Here is a 16925-nt window from a genome sequence, read left to right as displayed (position 1 = left end):
CTCTCTATATAAGAAATAATTACATCTCTACAGAAATAGAGCACAACATTGATGAAAACTGTCTTGAATGCATTTGGGTCAATATAAAAGGGGGGGAAAATGACATTGTCATAGGTGTATGCTATAGGCCACCCAATCAAATAGAGATAATAGATCAGTGGTGGCGAACCTATGGCATGCATGCCAGAGGCGGCACTCAGAGCCCTCTCTATTGGCATGCGTGCCACCGCCACCAGCAACAGGTCCATCAGGTCACCGCCGCCGCCCGGAGCAGGAGCCCCGCCCAGCACAAAGGAGATGAAGCGGCTGACTAACAAGCTTGAGTAGAGGTGGTAAAGCAGAGATCACCAACTGTTGTCAATTGGACTGGAAGAAAAGGGAGGGGAAAGCATTTTACATGTGTGCATGCGCACACAGGGCTGTGAGCACGCACACGCTGGAAATGGGGCAGGGCGAGTGCCTGCGTGATGTGATACTAGCCCTGCCCCATTCTTGCGTGGTACAGTGCCTTGTATCTGCATCTGCAGTGTGGCGGTGGGCGTTTTTGTGTCTTGCAGTATGGTGGCCCATTTTTGCGCCCCCAGTTTTTACATGCCAGAGGCAGCACTCAGAGGTGCCTCCCTGCTCCCCCTGAGGGCACCTCAATGCTGATGCGGCCCTGGCACTTTGTGATAAATAAGTGTGTTTTGGGTTGTGGTTTGGGCACTCAGTCTCTAAAAGGTTTGCCATCATTGTAATAGATGAACTTCTTGCTTGTCAGTTAACTAAGGTATGTAAGAAGCACATCACAATAGTAATGGGGGACTTTAATTACCCTGACATCAACTGGGAGACAAATTCTGTACCAAGTGGAAGATCAAACAGATTCCTGACGAACCTAGCAGAAACTTTGTCTCCCAAAAAGTAGAGAAGGGAACTTGGGGATCAGCCATATTGGACTTAATTCTCACTAACAGAAATGAAATGATAGAAGGTGTTGAAACCATAGGAACCTTGAGGGGAGTGATCATGCAATATTGGAACTGAACATTATGCAAGACACAACAATAGAACACAGTCAAACTAGAGTCTTTGACTTTAAGAGAGCTAATTTCAACAAACTGGAGCTTGGGAAGGATTCCATGGATGAGAATACTGAAGGGGGAAAAACTCAAGAAGCTTGGGAAATTTTGAAAAGTGAGATTATAAAAGTCCAGTCTAGCACAATACCAACGAAGAAGAAAAATAACAGCTCTCAAACCAGCATGGCTGCAAAAAGAACTCTGATAAATTGAAGGACAAAAAGGGCAACTATAAAAAGTGGAAAGAGGGGCACATAACTAAGGCAGAATATCAGCAAATAGTCCCAGCCTGCAAAGATGAAGTGAGGAAAGCTAAGGCTCAAAATGAACTAAGGCTTATAACAAAAGTAAAAAATAACAAAAAAAGCTTTTAACCTGTGAAAAGCAAGAAAAAAGTTAAGGAAATGATTGGTCTACTAGTGGGAGAAAGTGGCAAGGAGGTGGCAAGCAACAGGGAGAAAGTAGAACTACTCAACTTGTTTTTTGCATCCATATTTACACAAAGGGAAAAAACAATCCAACCTATCAAAAACAGTACCATAAAAAACAGAAACACAAGTTAAGATAGGCAAAAAATGATAAGTGAGCATCTGTCTACCCTAGATGAGTTTAAATCACCAGGACCAGATGGACTACACCCCAAGGTTCTAAATGAACTGGCAGATGTGATCTCAGAACCACTGAACTATATCTTTCAAAGATCCTGGAGCACTGGGTAACTACCAGAGGACTGGAAAAGAGCTGATGTAGTTCCCATCTTCAAAAAAAGGGGAAAAAATGGATCCAGGAAACTACAGACCTATCAGCCTGACCTCAATGCCTGGCAAGATTCTGGAAAAGATAAGCAACGAATCAGCGAACACCTAGAGGCAAACAAAATCATAACCAAAAGCCAACATGGGTTTATCAAAAACAAATCATACCAGACAAATCTTACTGCATTCTTTGATCAGGTGACAAAATTAGTGGACCAGAGGAATGTTGTGGATATAATTTACTTGGACTTCAGTAAGGCATTTGTTAAAGTAGACCACAACCTACTACTTGATAAGATAGAAAAATGTGGGTTAGACAGTATCACCACCAGATGGATTCGTAGCTGGCTGACAGGCCGTACTCAGCGTGTGGTCCTCAATGGAACTGCATCTATATGGAGAGAAGTGTGTAGTGGGGTGCCCCAGGGCTCTGTTCTAGGCCCAGTGCTCTTCAACATCTTCATCAATGATTTGGGCAAGAGGATAGATGGGGAACTCATCAAATTTGCGAATGACACCAAGCTGGCAGGAATAGCCAACGCTCCAGAAGATAGGCTTAAGATACAGAAGGATCTTGACAGACTTGAACATTGAGTGCTATCTAACAAAATGAAATGAAAAAAGTAAGGTTCTGCATTTAGGCAAGAAAAACCAAACACACAGATATAGTATAGGTCAGACATGTCAAACTTGTGACGTCGCACGACATATCGGAGATTTTTCACCATTGCCAGCAATGGGGTGGGCATGGTTTCTTCATGATGCGTCCAGCCCGCGGGCTGGCAGTTTGACACCCCTGGTACAGGTGATACCTTGCTCAATAGTAGCAACTGTGAGAAGAATCTTGGAGTCCTAGTGGACAATCATTTAAATATGAGCCAGCAGTTTGCTGCAGCTGCCAAAAAAGCCAAGACAGTGCTAGGCTGCATTAACAGAGAGATAGAATCAAGATTATGTGAAGTGTTAATACCACTTTACAATGGCTTAGTAAGGCCACACTTGGAATACTGCATCCAGTTTTGGTCACCATGATGTAAAAAAGATGTTGAGATTCTAGAAAGTATAGAGAAGAGCAACAAAGATTATTAGGGGACTGGAGGCTAAAACATATAAGGAACGGTTGCTGGAACTGGGTATGTCTAGTTTAATGAAAAGAAGGAAGAGGGGGGATATGATAACAGTGTTCCAATATCTCAGGTGCTGCCACAAAGAAGAGGGAGTCAAGCTATTCTCCAAAGCTTTCCCAGCTATTTTAATGTAATGGTCATGTAGTGCTTTGTCTTTCCATGCCTCTATTCTGTTCTTCATTTGGTCTTTCTTGTAGGCCAGTTTGGTCTCTCCAGTAGTCAGTAAGCCTTCCTGATATACTAATTTCAGTGCATCTTCATTATTGTCCTTCAGATATTCTTCCAAAGCCATTTTTTCTTCTTCAACCATCTGATATACTTGCAGCATTCCACATCCACCTATTTGCCTTGGTAGATAGAGTCTGTCAATATCATCATCATCATCATCATCATCATCATTATTATTATTATTATTATTATTATTATTATTATTATTATTATTATTATTATTATTGTTTCTAGAATGAGGAAAAAAAGGTTTAAATGACCAGAAAAACAACAAAATTAGAATATTCAGTTCCATTTTTTCAGCCTGAGCTAAAAACAGCCACTAATACACTCATACCAGTGTAATGTATTCTAAAAAAGATTGATAAATACAAATTGATAAATTCTCTAAAAATCAAATTAGTCACAAATATGAGATGGACATCTATGGAAATCAGACAAACATCCATTGGTGAGAATTCTTAACATATCTTTCGACTTCCCCCTCCAATAAAATTCAAAATATCTTGGCGTCTTGGCTTCCTTCATTGCTTGTTCTTCCAACTGAAGAGAGTCTGTGTATGTTCCTGGTTTGCTTTATTTCTCCAGATACAAAAAGAAGTTGAAGAACAGGGGTGAAGAAAATTCCATATCAGCATGAATTTTAATAAATAGGTGTCATCACTAAAAAGCCCTCTTTCATTATACCTAAAATCTCCACAGTTGTGCATATTCTGCAACAGGTTTGAGTTAAATATATGCAATTACTTAAGTAATTACAACTTAATTGTAGTTTAAGGAGTTTAATGTTGAGGTATGAAAAAGTCATACCTGACAGTTCTTTCTGCTATCTTTCTCTTTTGGACTGACAAATGATCCTACAATGGGCTAGGGCAGGGGTCAGCAACCTGAAACAGTGAAAGAGCCACTAGGAACCGGTTCCCTCACAAAAGGAAAAACTGGGAGCCGCAAAAAAATGTGTGCACATGCCGTACATGCGCGCATGCGCAGAACAGGGTTTGACTGAAGAGTGGAGCCAAGGCAAGATATGCACTTACCCTGCATATTTGAATTGATTGGTTGAACTTTTTTAGTCCCACTTTTTTTTTTGGACTACACATGGCAGAGGGAGCCGCAGGAGACGGCTGAAAGAGCTGCATGGTTAGGGTTAGGGTTAGGCTAGGGTTATTGTAAGCTACCATTTCCCATTTTTGTATCTCCTGGCTTGGGGTGAAGTATTTGTTCAACATAGCAGGACAGTTATCTGAGTCATGTAGGAACTGGTGGGAAGTCTTAATAAAGTTTTTTTCCACAAGGCCTCTCTCATTTGGCCAATCCCAGTTGGCTCATTGGTTCTTCAAGGACCTTGTGCAGGTGGAGGATAATGAAAACAGACCAAGTAAAGGTGCATGATCTATTACCTACATGTCAAACTCGTGATGTCACGTGACATCGCACAACGTATCGGGACGATTTTGCCATTGCTGGCAATGGGGTGGGCACAGCTTTTGCATTACGCATCCGGCCCATGGGCCAGCAGTTTGACACCCCTGATCTATTATAATCAGAGAGGTGAAACTTAAATTATTTCTCCTTTGTTATTGCATCAACTGGTGGTTGTCCAGTAGCTTTTTTTCAGGTGGACAATACCTATTAGGATAAGGACAACTTAAGGATCTTCCATTTGGCAAGTGTGACCAATTTGCTCCACATTTTGCTAGCAGGCTTGTTCCAATACAGTCTGGTCTGGACTCCAGTTGATCTTCCAATGGCATGCTGATGTCCCACTCCAGACAGCAGGGTCAGGTCAAAATAAAGCTAACTTTAAGCATTTGATGAACTTTAATTATATGTAAGCAATATGTTAGAACCCACTTTAATCCACATCTTAAGAAAGAAAAACTCATGGAGACAAGATTGTCCAAGCAGGAACTTTTACTAAGACATAGATGACAGAAGGTATAATAGACAGGATCTGAAAAATCCCCTCACAGATTGATATTTTTAAAGGGTCCCCACGCAAAACCCCACCCCTCAGTTCATTTGGTCAGTTCCGGATCAGTCAAGTTTCAGGTGGCAAACTCCTCGTGGGAAAGGGAGAACCATCAGTCCATTCGCAGCACAATTACTCCCTCCCCTTCACATTCCATCCGGAGACACAAACCAGAATCCCCCCACCCTCTTTCTTAGTTGCTCGTAAGATCAGAGAGAGAATCCCTGTCATCGATCTTATTGTGATGGGTAACAGGCAGACTAGATAAACAAAAAGTTACATCTAAGCAGAGGAAATGGAGGCAATAAATTCCCATGTTTATTCCCTTTCCTTCTTGAGAATGGCAGAATCCAAGGGGGGGTGAGATTTGGGTTTGTGCAGAAAGAGAGTTAGAAATGAAATATAAATGGAATCTGACACAATGCAAATACTATCTGCACTTAAAATTTTCTCCTTCTGTGACAATTCACTAAGAATTTTAAGGGATGATCTCGGCATCCCCTGCAGATATAGGGCCACAGTTTTAGCACCAACATAGAACATGGCTTACTGAATCACTAATTTCATACAGAGCTTTAAAGTAAATCACATCATGGCAAGAGAGATATCAGCCATTCTCTCCCCTTCACTGCCATCTCAGCAAAAAATAATAATTCCAACAAACTGTAAAACAGCTCTTTGTTCTTGGAATCACTAAGTCAAAAGGGTCATTTTGATGGCCAAATGCATCTACAGAATGAATAAATAAGAAATCCACTCTGTTTCACTAGGTTTCTTAGAAAACACATTTTCAACTGCCAGGTACATTGGCAAATGGGCTCTTTCCAATGAGTTGGCAGCTCATAATGGAGTTGTTGTTCAGCAGAACCAAGGTCCCTGAAAATAAAAATAGACTTGTGTTACAAGTTAAGAGACCAAAATTTTACAGAAGCCTTGTGCTTAATATAGTTCCCATGGAGGTAAATGGTTTTTATTTGGAGCCTTTTCCATTATTGTAATAAATTTGTGTTTTAAGAACTGTAGGAATAAGCTAATCAGTTTGTTTAGTAAGTTTAACATCAACAGCTTTAGATGCCTTTGGAAATAGGGGAAACCAGTTCCTTTCTGTACTAAACTAGATCAGTCTTGATTAGTATTTGGTTGGATCAAGGTTTCTCACCCTTGTTGACTTTAATAAGTGTAGACTTCAAGCTGTCTGGGGAATTCCATAAATCTTAAAATTAAAAGTTTGGAAAACACTAGGTTAGAGCAGGGGTCTTCAAACTCGGCCCTTTGATGACTCGTGGACTTCAACTCCCAGGATTCCTCAGCCAGCCTGGCTGAGGAATCCTGGGAGTTGAAGTCCACGAGTCATCAAAGGGCCGAGTTTGAAGACCACTGGGTTAGAGTAACAAAAGAATTCCAAGATGCAGGCTGGAAACTTGAAATATATTCTGGAAGAAAGCAAGAGCAAACAAGTTCTGCACTGTTGCCAGGATAACTTCATGACATTACCTATTAAATCACTAGGAATTGTCATGCTCAAAAAAGATGCAGAGCTGGGCTTCCGGTTTGTGCATGTGGCGCTTCCGGATGTGCAGGAACAGCCTGCTTCCTGCCGTCCATTTCTTTCTTTTTTTTGGAGGACCTGAAAGGGTCAAAAATCGCCCTGGAGGGGCGATTACCAAGAGGAGGACTTTCCTGTGATCGTGGAAGGGTGGCAGCCCTCCACTGGAATCCGGAATCATCTCCTTTGGCCTGAAGAAGAAGAGACCGGCCATAAAGATGGCCGATCATTAAGCTGCTCCCTGCTGAAAGCCAAAGCATTACCTAGCACCTGGGTGAGCTTTTACCTTTCTTATTCCCTAACCATCTTCCTGTGGGACTTTCCTGAAAACCTCCTTCCCCATTTTTTGAGAAAACGGCGAATATCTACTCTGGGAACAAATCTTAAAACCTCAAAGCTGCAAAAGAACTTTAATTAATTCAGCAAAGAAATTAAGTAATTTCATCTGTATTTACTAAAAAAACTTCTATTTGTTGCTGGGAATCCACTACCCTATCTTTTCTCTAAGCTGTGAATTAAGAAAAAATTTGGACCAATCCTACAAAAGTTCTATATTAATTTGGAAAAAGAAAAGAAAATTTCTACATTGCATGTTATATGTTACTGATGACATCTTGTGGCGAAACCTGGTACAGCAAGTAAATTTCCTTTTTTGGTTGTGAGAGCTCACTGAATAACAGAGCTATCCTTGAGACTAAGATAAGGGTGAGAACACCTGGCACTGAATACAACTCTTCAGGAGGTGGAAAATCTATGACTATTAAAACAGCCTCCATGGAAGATTTAACTGCAAACAACAACAAAAGGCATGAATACATCCCACCACTTGATTATAAACTGATATTGGACACGATTTTGGCAATGACAGAGCAAATTAAAGCCAAATTGCAAGAAAAATCTGACAACTTAAAGCCACCAAATCAAATTTTGATTTTAAATGAGGAAAAGATAACCCAAAATCAAATAGAAGTGGAAACTAATACTAAAATAGGAGATTTCAAAGAACAACAAAAGCAACCTACAGAAGACATTAAAGTCCAAAATTTAATGGCAACTACAAAACTTGCAACCCAAAAAGCAGCAGCACCTGAAGAAAACAACACCAAGAGTGAAGACACTAAAGGCCTTCAAATACAATATATTGAGAATTCAATTAATCAAAGGACAATCATAATATCAGCTACTACTTTCTACCTAACCCAGATAGAATTGGAAGGAAAAAAAAGATTTGACTGATTTAATGACAACTATATTATATCAACCATCAAAAACTGAATTATCAAAGCAAAAATACAATGGTTACAAAGGGGACATCTTCCTTGCAAAACTGACATTTGGGTACGCTCCTTGGATTCAAATAAGGGGTATAGGAAGAAAGGAAGATACATTTGAGATTTTAAAGATGCCAAGAGGGAAGCATGATTGGCACAAAAGGAAGGTAAGAGTTAGATTAAAAAAAAACTGAACTTGTTTCTCTTTTGAGAGTTAGACTATAAAAATCTTTTTTATGGATTAAGGGGAATCTCTAAAAAATATAACTGATTTTACATTTAGATTTTAGATCTGTAAAGGTAAACAAATGTAAGCGTTTAGAATATAACTCCGAACTATATCTTAGCACTTGGAATGACATATCAAATGATAATATTTTAATAATTGATGTACAGTCAAGATGACTTGTAGAATATTCAGTGGTTACATTTGAATCATAGTATAGAACAGTGGTGGTGAACCTATGGCACGGGTGCCACAGGTGGCATGCAGAGCCCTCTCTGTGGGCACGCACACCATCACCCCAGTCCTAGGCCTTCAGCTGGGTTTTATAAACTCTTTGCTTTAGGCCTCCACCGCTGTGTGCAAAAAAAAGGTTCAATCAATCAATTTCAACTTCTGCGGGGGAAAAAAAGATCTCGCAAAGTTGGAATTGATTGATTGAACTTTTTAGTCCCAGCCAGTCTGCCGTTACCACTGCAGCCACGCCCACCCAATGGGGCACGCCCACCCAATGGGGCACACCTGCCATGCCCACCCAGCACCCAACGATACGTAAGTGGGTTTTGGGTTGCAGTTTGGGCACTCGGTCTCTAAAAGGTTTGCCATCACTGGTATAGAACCTAGAATTTTATATATAAAAGTTAGTATTTTAATAATTGTTGAATGGTTAAGGAAAAAAACATATTTCTAATAACTGGTGATTTGTTAAGATGAAAATTAGATTTTAATGGTAAAACATAAGAATGCTTTGTAATGAACAATATAAGTTTTGTAGACAAAAGAATTATTCTTTATTGAAATAGGGAATTGTGTGTTACCCAAAACTTAAGCTTTTTTCTATATATTATGGGCCACTTTAGAATATCCTATTGCAATTAGATAAAATTTAAAAACAGGATATTGATATGTATTACTGAAAATATATTTTAAGTTTTGTTGATTGACTAGGTTACAACTAGAAATGTACTAACTTGCCTATTTTGACTATGTAATAACTAAGGGAAGTAGAGAGGGCATCTCTGTTGATGTAACCTGAACTATTTACAACTGGTTATTTAATAATAATAATAATAATAATAATAATAATAATAATAATAATAATAATAATAATAATAATAATAAGAAGAAGAAGAAGAAGAAGAAGAAGAAGAAGAAGAAGTAGTAGTAGTAGTTGGAAGGGACCTTGGAGGTCATCTAGTCCAAGCCCCTGCTCAGGTAGGAAACCCTATACCATTTCAGGCAAATGGCTGTCCAGTCTCTTCTTAAAAACTTCCAGTATTGGGGCATTCACCACTTCTGGAGGCAGGTTGTTCCACTGGTTAATTGTTCTAACTATCAGGAAGTTTCTCCTTAGTTCTAGGTTGCTTCTCTCCTTGACTAGTTTCCATCCATTGTTTCTTGTCCTGCTTTCAGGTGCTTTGGAGAATAGCTTGATTCCCTCTTCTTTGTGGCAGCCCCTGAGATATTGGAACACTGCTATCATGTCACCCCTCACCCTTCTCTTCGTTAAACTGCACATACCCAATTCCAGCAACCGTTCCCTATATGTTTTAGCCTCCAGTTCCCCAATCTTCTTTGTTGCTCTTCTCTGTACCCTTTCTACAGTCTCAACATCTTTTTTATATTGTGGTGACCAAAACTGGATGCAGTATTCTAGGTGTGGCCTTTCTTATTTTAACTACTCAACCACCATATTGTTTCACAAATACATGTATATGTAAATATTAAAAAATTAATAAAACTTGTCTATAAAAAAGATGCAGTGCCAATATGCTAATGGAGAGGAGTGGAAGAAAGCAGAAGTACATTACAGTGCTTCAGTGCTTTTGGGGAAAGATACATCCCCTTAAATAATTACACATCCCAAATGACAATCTGCCATGAGAGGTGAAAAACACCACTCCAAAACTCCTTGGCTTACCAGGAAAGAAAAAGTGACTCAGCAAACTGCAGATGACGCAGGCACAAACTATTTATGTAAGGATTTATTTATTTATTTATTTTGGGACTTATATGCCGCCCTATCTCCCGAAGGACTCAGGGCGGCTAACAACAATAAAAACAACAATACAAAAGTTAAAAAAGAATTAAACAAACAGCCCCAAAATAAATTAGCTAAACAATTAAACATTAAAACAATTTTAAAACCCGTCGTCAATCCAGGTCAGTTTGATGAAAAAGGAGTGTTTTGAGGCCGCGGCGAAAGGACCGGAGATCCGGGGCCATCTGGAGCTCAAGGGGGACTTGATTCCACAGGGCTGGCGCTCCCACAGAGAAGGCCCTCCCCCTGGGGGTCACCAGCCGACATTGTCTAGCCGACGGCACCCTGAGGTGGCCCTCTCTGTGTGAGTGCACCGGGCGATGGGAAGTCGTCCCCGGCAGCAGACGGTCCTGCAAATATCCCGGGCCTTTATAGGATCCTTTCCTATTTGCCATTTGGACATGGTAATTTGTACTAAAATCAAATTGGTGAAAAAAGATTTAATGTTCTTAGTTTAGTTCTTACTATCAGATATTTTCTTCCTGAAACTGCCACTCAGTTGGTATATCAAATACAAAGGGGTGCCCTTGAGGGAGCCGGCATCAAAAAAAAGTCAAGACCCCAGCTGTAACCATGTAAATGCTTGGTTTTTTTAATTTGTAAGCCATCCAGAGTCATTTTATAAGGAAGATGGGTGTCATAAAAATTTAATAAATAAATAAAGGATCAAAGCTGCCATTTTGACTTTTTTGATACCCATGTGGATCCTGCTGCAAGCATAGTGACTTCACACAATGTTCTGAAATTCAAGTGGAAGCTGGGTGTTGGAATCAAAATTTAAGGGGAAAGCTCCACTTACAGCCACCCACATGGCTTGAACTATGACCTGTACTGAGCTCTGTATTATAAATGAATCAGTCTTTTCTTTCCACTATTGCAAATCAGAAGCATTTTCAAAGGGCAAAGGGGCTTTCTTGGGATCTACTACAATTTACATGTGATATTCTCTGCAAACATAGAAATACTTGTGGGTTCTGCCCTCTGATGCATTTTGTTCACTCAGAGCTGAACTTTTCCAACAAAGAGCTGCTAAGGACTATTTTCATCAATTGGCTCACCAACACGTGTTGTTGAGTCAGAGATTAAAAAATAGTGCAAAGCCAACAGACATGACAAGTGATGTAAGATGATCTAACGATTAATAGCAAGTTCATCTGTCAGACAAAGAGACTTTATTGATAGACAGAGATAAGGAACTACAATTCCCAGTATGCTCCTCACTGGCCAAGCTGAGACTATGGGGAAAGTATAGCCATTACTGAGGGCAGCGTAGTCTTGTGTGGAAATAGGAAATGGCCTTAGATATATTGTTTTAAAATTATGAATTTGCAAAGTAGCATATTACAAAGTGCATTTAAAAAGCTTGCTTATTTTCTGTTCAGGCATAATGTGGGAATGGACATTTTCCGTAATGAAATGGAGGCTTGTGTTGCTTCGTCTCAAAGCATTTAATTTTCAAGATCTATCAATATCATCCAGCAAGATAACATCAAAACAACAACAAAATATTTAAATTAGCATTAAAATTAAAGAAAACACTGAAACAGTCCAGCATAAAATGCTAACAGTTGCATTGTGACCAGAATAAAACTGGCGGGTAAATTCAAAAAGTATAGTCTTAACTTGTAACTCTAGAACAACACAATTCACCAAGTTCTCCAAGTTCCAAATGATTTAGACTAATGTTCAATGATCTAGCAAGTGTGAACAAATGATAATAAATCCAGGAGATGTCACCTGAGGAAGGGGAGCCCTAGAACACACCCAAAGAGATACTGTATTCCCAGATCCAACTATCAACTATCTTGAGTTAAAATTGAGAGCCACGCAGTTGGTTTTTTTTACTGTTATTGAAAGCTGCAGAGTGTGAAAGCGTCACCTAAAAACATCAAAAGAGAGAAAGAGAAAGCTTTTAGCCCAAATTCTTCCCTGTTGGGCTCTTTTGTAGGTATGCTAAGTCTATTGGAGAATTAACATACCAATTTTGTTGATTTTCTGCTAAAACATTCACAAAATGGCTGAGTTTGGTGGTTGAGTTTCCCAAACTTATAGTTTTGGGAGACTTCAATCTACCATCCCTGGAAGGTTCATCTGAGCTAGCTCGGGAGTTCATGGCTTCCATGACGGCCATGGACCTGACGCAAGTAATTTCTGAACCAACTCATGAGGGAGGCCACACCCTGGACCTGATTTTTTTATCTGGACGGTGGTTGGATGATCTTGGTGGGGGCTCTCCATTTATTATGCCCCTGTCATGGACCGATCATCACCTCCTGCGGATGGTCTTCCGTTTTGCCACCCCCCGCCGTGGGGGTACGGAGCCAATCAGATGGTTCCGCCCCAGACGCTTAATGGATCCTGATAGATTCCAAGCAGCGCTGGGGTCCCCACCTGCCTCCATTGCTCACAACTCGGCGGATGCCTTAGTGGAAGCCTGGGAAAGGGCAGCCACTGAGGCACTTGACCGGGTTGTACCCTTGCGGCCCCTGACCCGGTGCAGATCCCAGCGAGCTCCATGGTTCTCCGCGGAGCTCCGGGAGATGAAGCGTCGGAAACGGGGCCTAGAGAGCTGCTGGAGGTCTAGCCGATCTGAATCCGACCGGTTGCGGTTAAGAACCCATATTAGGTCTTATCTCGCAGCGATGAGGGTGGCGAGGTGTAATTACTTCTCCACCCTCATCGCGTCCGCAGATAATCGCCCGGCCGCCCTGTTTAGGGTGACTCGCTCCCTTCTTAATCAGGAGGTGAGGGAGGATCCCTTGCAGGGTCGTGCCGAGGAATTTAGTCAACATCTGTCGGATAAAATCGCTCGGATTCGGACCGGTTTGGACTCCAGCTTGGCAGAGTCTGGCGATCAGGACACGGGCGGTCTTGTCGATGTTATCTGGGAGGAGTTTGATTCTGTGACCCCTGATGAAGTGGACAGGATTATGGGGAGGCTGAGCTCCACCACATATTTATTGGATCCGTGCCCTTCCTGGCTGGTTTATGCAGCTAGGGAGAGGACACGAGGCTGGCTCCAGGCGGTCATATCTGCTTCTTTGAGTGAGGGTTATTTCCCCACCGTCTTGAAGGAGGCGGTGGTGAGACCTCTCCTCAAGAAGCCTGCCTTGGACCCAGCTGTATTGAGCAACTTTCGTCCAGTCTCCAACCTTCGCTTTCTTGCGAAGGTTGTTGAGAGTGTGGTGGCGCATCAGCTCCCTCTGGTCCTGGAGGAAGCGGATTATCTGGACCTTACCAATCGGGTTTCAGGCCCGGGTACAGCACGGAGACGGCATTGGTCGCTCTGGTGAATGATCTCTGGAGGGCTCGGGATAGGGGATATTCCTCTGTCCTAGTCCTATTAGACCTCTCGGCGGCTTTCGATACCATCAACCATGGTATCTTGCTGCGGCGTCTCAGGGGATTGGGAGTGGGAGGCACAGTTCTTCAGTGGTTCTCCTCCTATCTCCTGGGACGCTCGCAGTCGGTGTTGGCAGGGGGGCAGAGATCGGCCCCTAGGTCTCTCGTTTGTGGAGTTCCTCAGGGGTCGGTTCTCTCGCCTCTCCTGTTCAACATCTACATGAAACCGCTGGGTGAGATCATTCATGGTTTTGGAGTTGGGTATCATCAATATGCTGATGATACCCAACTTTTTATTTCGACCCCAAACCACCCCAGTGATGCCCTCGCTGTGATGTCCCGTTGCCTGGAGGCGGTTCGGGTCTGGATGGGGAGGAACAGACTTCAACTCAACCCTGACAAGACTGAGTGGCTGTACATTCCGGCATCCCGGGACATTCAAAATGTTCCATCCCTTTCTATGGGGGGTGAGCTCTTACCCCCCGTGGATAGGGCTCGCAACTTGGGAGTCCTCCTAGATTCACGACTTACCCTGGAAGATCATGTAGTAGCCGTGACTAGGGGGGCTTTCGCCCAGGTTCGCCTGGTGCGCCAGTTGCGGCCCTATCTGGACCGGGGTGCCCTGTGTACGGTCACTCATGCGCTCGTGACCTCTCGCCTAGACTACTGTAATGCTCTCTACATGGGGCTTCCCTTGAAGACCACTCGGAGGCTCCAACTGGTACAGAATGCGGCCGCGAGAGTTGTCTTGGGAGTTTCCCGGTACTCCCATGTTACGCCTTTGCTCCGCGAGCTGCATTGGTTACCAGTTGTCTTCCGGGTGAGGTTCAAGGTCTTGGTTATGATCTTTAAGTCCTTACATGGCATGGGTCCGGGATACCTCGAGGACCACCTGCTGCCGGCGTCAACTCCTCTCCGCCCTGTGCGTGCCCACAGAGAGGGCCTCCTCAGGGTGCCTCCAGTCAGGGAATGTCGACTGGTGGCCCCCAGGGGGAGGGCCTTCTCTGTGGGTGCCCCGGCACTATGGAACGAACTGCCGGTTGAGCTCCGAATGGCATCGGACCTCTGATCCTTCCGTCGCGGGTTGAAGACCCATTTGTTCGAGTTAGCTGGTCTGGCCTGAAGGGGTATTTGGGTTTTTAATTGGTTTTTATTTCACTATTGTTATATTTTAATTTGGGCATGGTTTAATTTTCTTTTAATTTTTGTATACTTATTTATATATGCCCTGTGAACCGCCCTGAGTCCCTAGGGAGAAGGGCGGTATAGAAATCCAATAAAATAAATAAATAAATAAATAAAATAACTTTTGTGAATTTTATGCAGAATTGACTTGGGAGGCCGGTGTGTGGTGTAGTTGGTTCACATGGTGTAGTAAGATGGAGGGTTTGTTGTCACTGTGTGTTGGGAGGTGGGAGCACAAGGGGAGGCTCAGCTAATCTCAATGTACACATAGCTGCACTTTGACAATAAAGGTTCATTTCATTTCATTTCATTAAAATGACAATCTTGGAGACTCCGAGTCCTAAAAACTGGAATTCATGAAACTCATGAATCATCCATAGTTGTCTTGGGTCTTCTAAACAGCATCCTGAGAAAAAGCAAGGAGTGACTGAAATATACTCATTGTCCATTAGCTATGGTGGTAGGAGGAATTGACCTCTTTTTCTATATTTGAATGAACATTTTATCACTGCTGTAAAAAGCCTTTAAATGCTAATACAGGTAGTCCTCGTGTTACGAATAGAATGGAGCCTGCCCATTCCATTTGTAACTCAAAAATTCATGGGAATGAATCTCATACCTCGAACGAGATCACACCCTGCTCGTTAAGATGCACATGGCTCGTTAAGTACACATGAGGTATCTTAGGATAGGGAAGGCTATGGGGGAGCCTAATGATGGGACAGGCCCCCAAGGCCTCCCTGAACCACTAAGAAACTTCATGCTTCACCCTCCCTTCCTGCCATATCGGACTCACTTATCTTGAAAAGCTCTGTCTCCTCTCTGCCGCGATTCCTGTTTTTGAGGGACAGAAGATGGAAGCTCCTGGGTGCCGTAATATCGCATGAGTTCATGTATCAATCCTCTTTTGCAGAGAATGGGTGCCTGAACTCTCACGCTGTTTGCGGTACTTGCCTCCGGCTTCCCTCCAACTCCAGAGCCACACAGCCGCCACCCCCGGAACAGAGGCTGGGAGAGGCTTCTGTGTGCCTCTGGAGGTCGGATCCAGGCCTCAGAGGCCTGCTCCAACCTCTGCCACCCGGAACAGACTTGCAGAGGCATGTAGAAGCCTCTCCCAACCCCCGTTCTGGGTGGTAACAGAGCAGGTCTCTGGGGCCTGGATCTGACTTTCAGAGGCACAAAGAAGCCTCCCCCAGCCTCATTTCCAGGCAGCTTGGAGGAGGCTTCCAAGGCTCCAGGGACAATGGGGTCACTTCCTCCCCAAGTGTGGTCAGCTCTGGTGGGCCAGATGCAGGTGCGAGGGGCCTGGCCTTCTCTCTCAGTTGAAGGCTTTGGACCTGCCCTCAGGCAGAAAGGAGTTGGGACAGAACAGGAAACAGGCACCGCAAACTCCTTTTGCATAGAGAATGAAAGTTTTTGAGGTCCGTGATTTGGCATAACTTCAAACACTTGTGCAAGATCACGGACTCCGGAAACTTCTATTCTTGGCATGAAAAGCATTTCCAAGCCGACTCTCCTCTCCCTCAAAGGGAAAGAAACCATGGCAGAGAGGATTTTTGCAAGGTAAGTGAGTCCGGTGCAGCAGGAAGCAGTTGTGAGGAGGGGGGGAATACAGTGAATGTTGCAGAGCCTCTGCAGTAGTTCGTAAGGGCAAAGAACTGCCGTGGTGCTGCAAGATTCATAATTTGGGGATTACCTGTAATGTGTTTGACATGGATGTATAGATAAGTGTGCAAGGCTAGCTAGTATAGAAGTAATATATGCTTCTGCGATTTTCCTCTTTTTTCACATATAAATGTTCCATTTTTAAAAGTGATTATAGACAAGACAGAATTCTCTACAAAGCATTTCAGAACACTGTCTTTACATATTTATAGTCTCTCTCTCTCTCCCTCCCTCCCTCTCTCTATGGAAATCGGATCACATGAAGAATCTTCTTTGGGAGAGTGGAAGTTCAGAGCAGAAGTTCAGGAAGTAAAGCAGTGTGCCTGTTTAGACTTCAGAAATCCAAGTGGGGAAGCCTGCAGAAAAGAACCCCATCATCACAGGGGTACAAGCTCATAGGGTTTTCTGTGCCAGGGCATAATAAATCAAAATTAGGCTTTGTGAGGTTCCATTCTGCATGTTGAATACAAGATAAAATATGTAAACTGGAAATAGGATTAAAAATAATA

Source organism: Vipera ursinii (genome assembly GCF_947247035.1).
Source record: "Vipera ursinii genome assembly, chromosome: Z".
Taxonomy (NCBI): Eukaryota; Metazoa; Chordata; class Lepidosauria; order Squamata; family Viperidae; genus Vipera; species Vipera ursinii.
The sequence above is the reverse complement of the archived record's forward strand: the minus strand, read 5'-3'. Positions refer to the sequence as shown.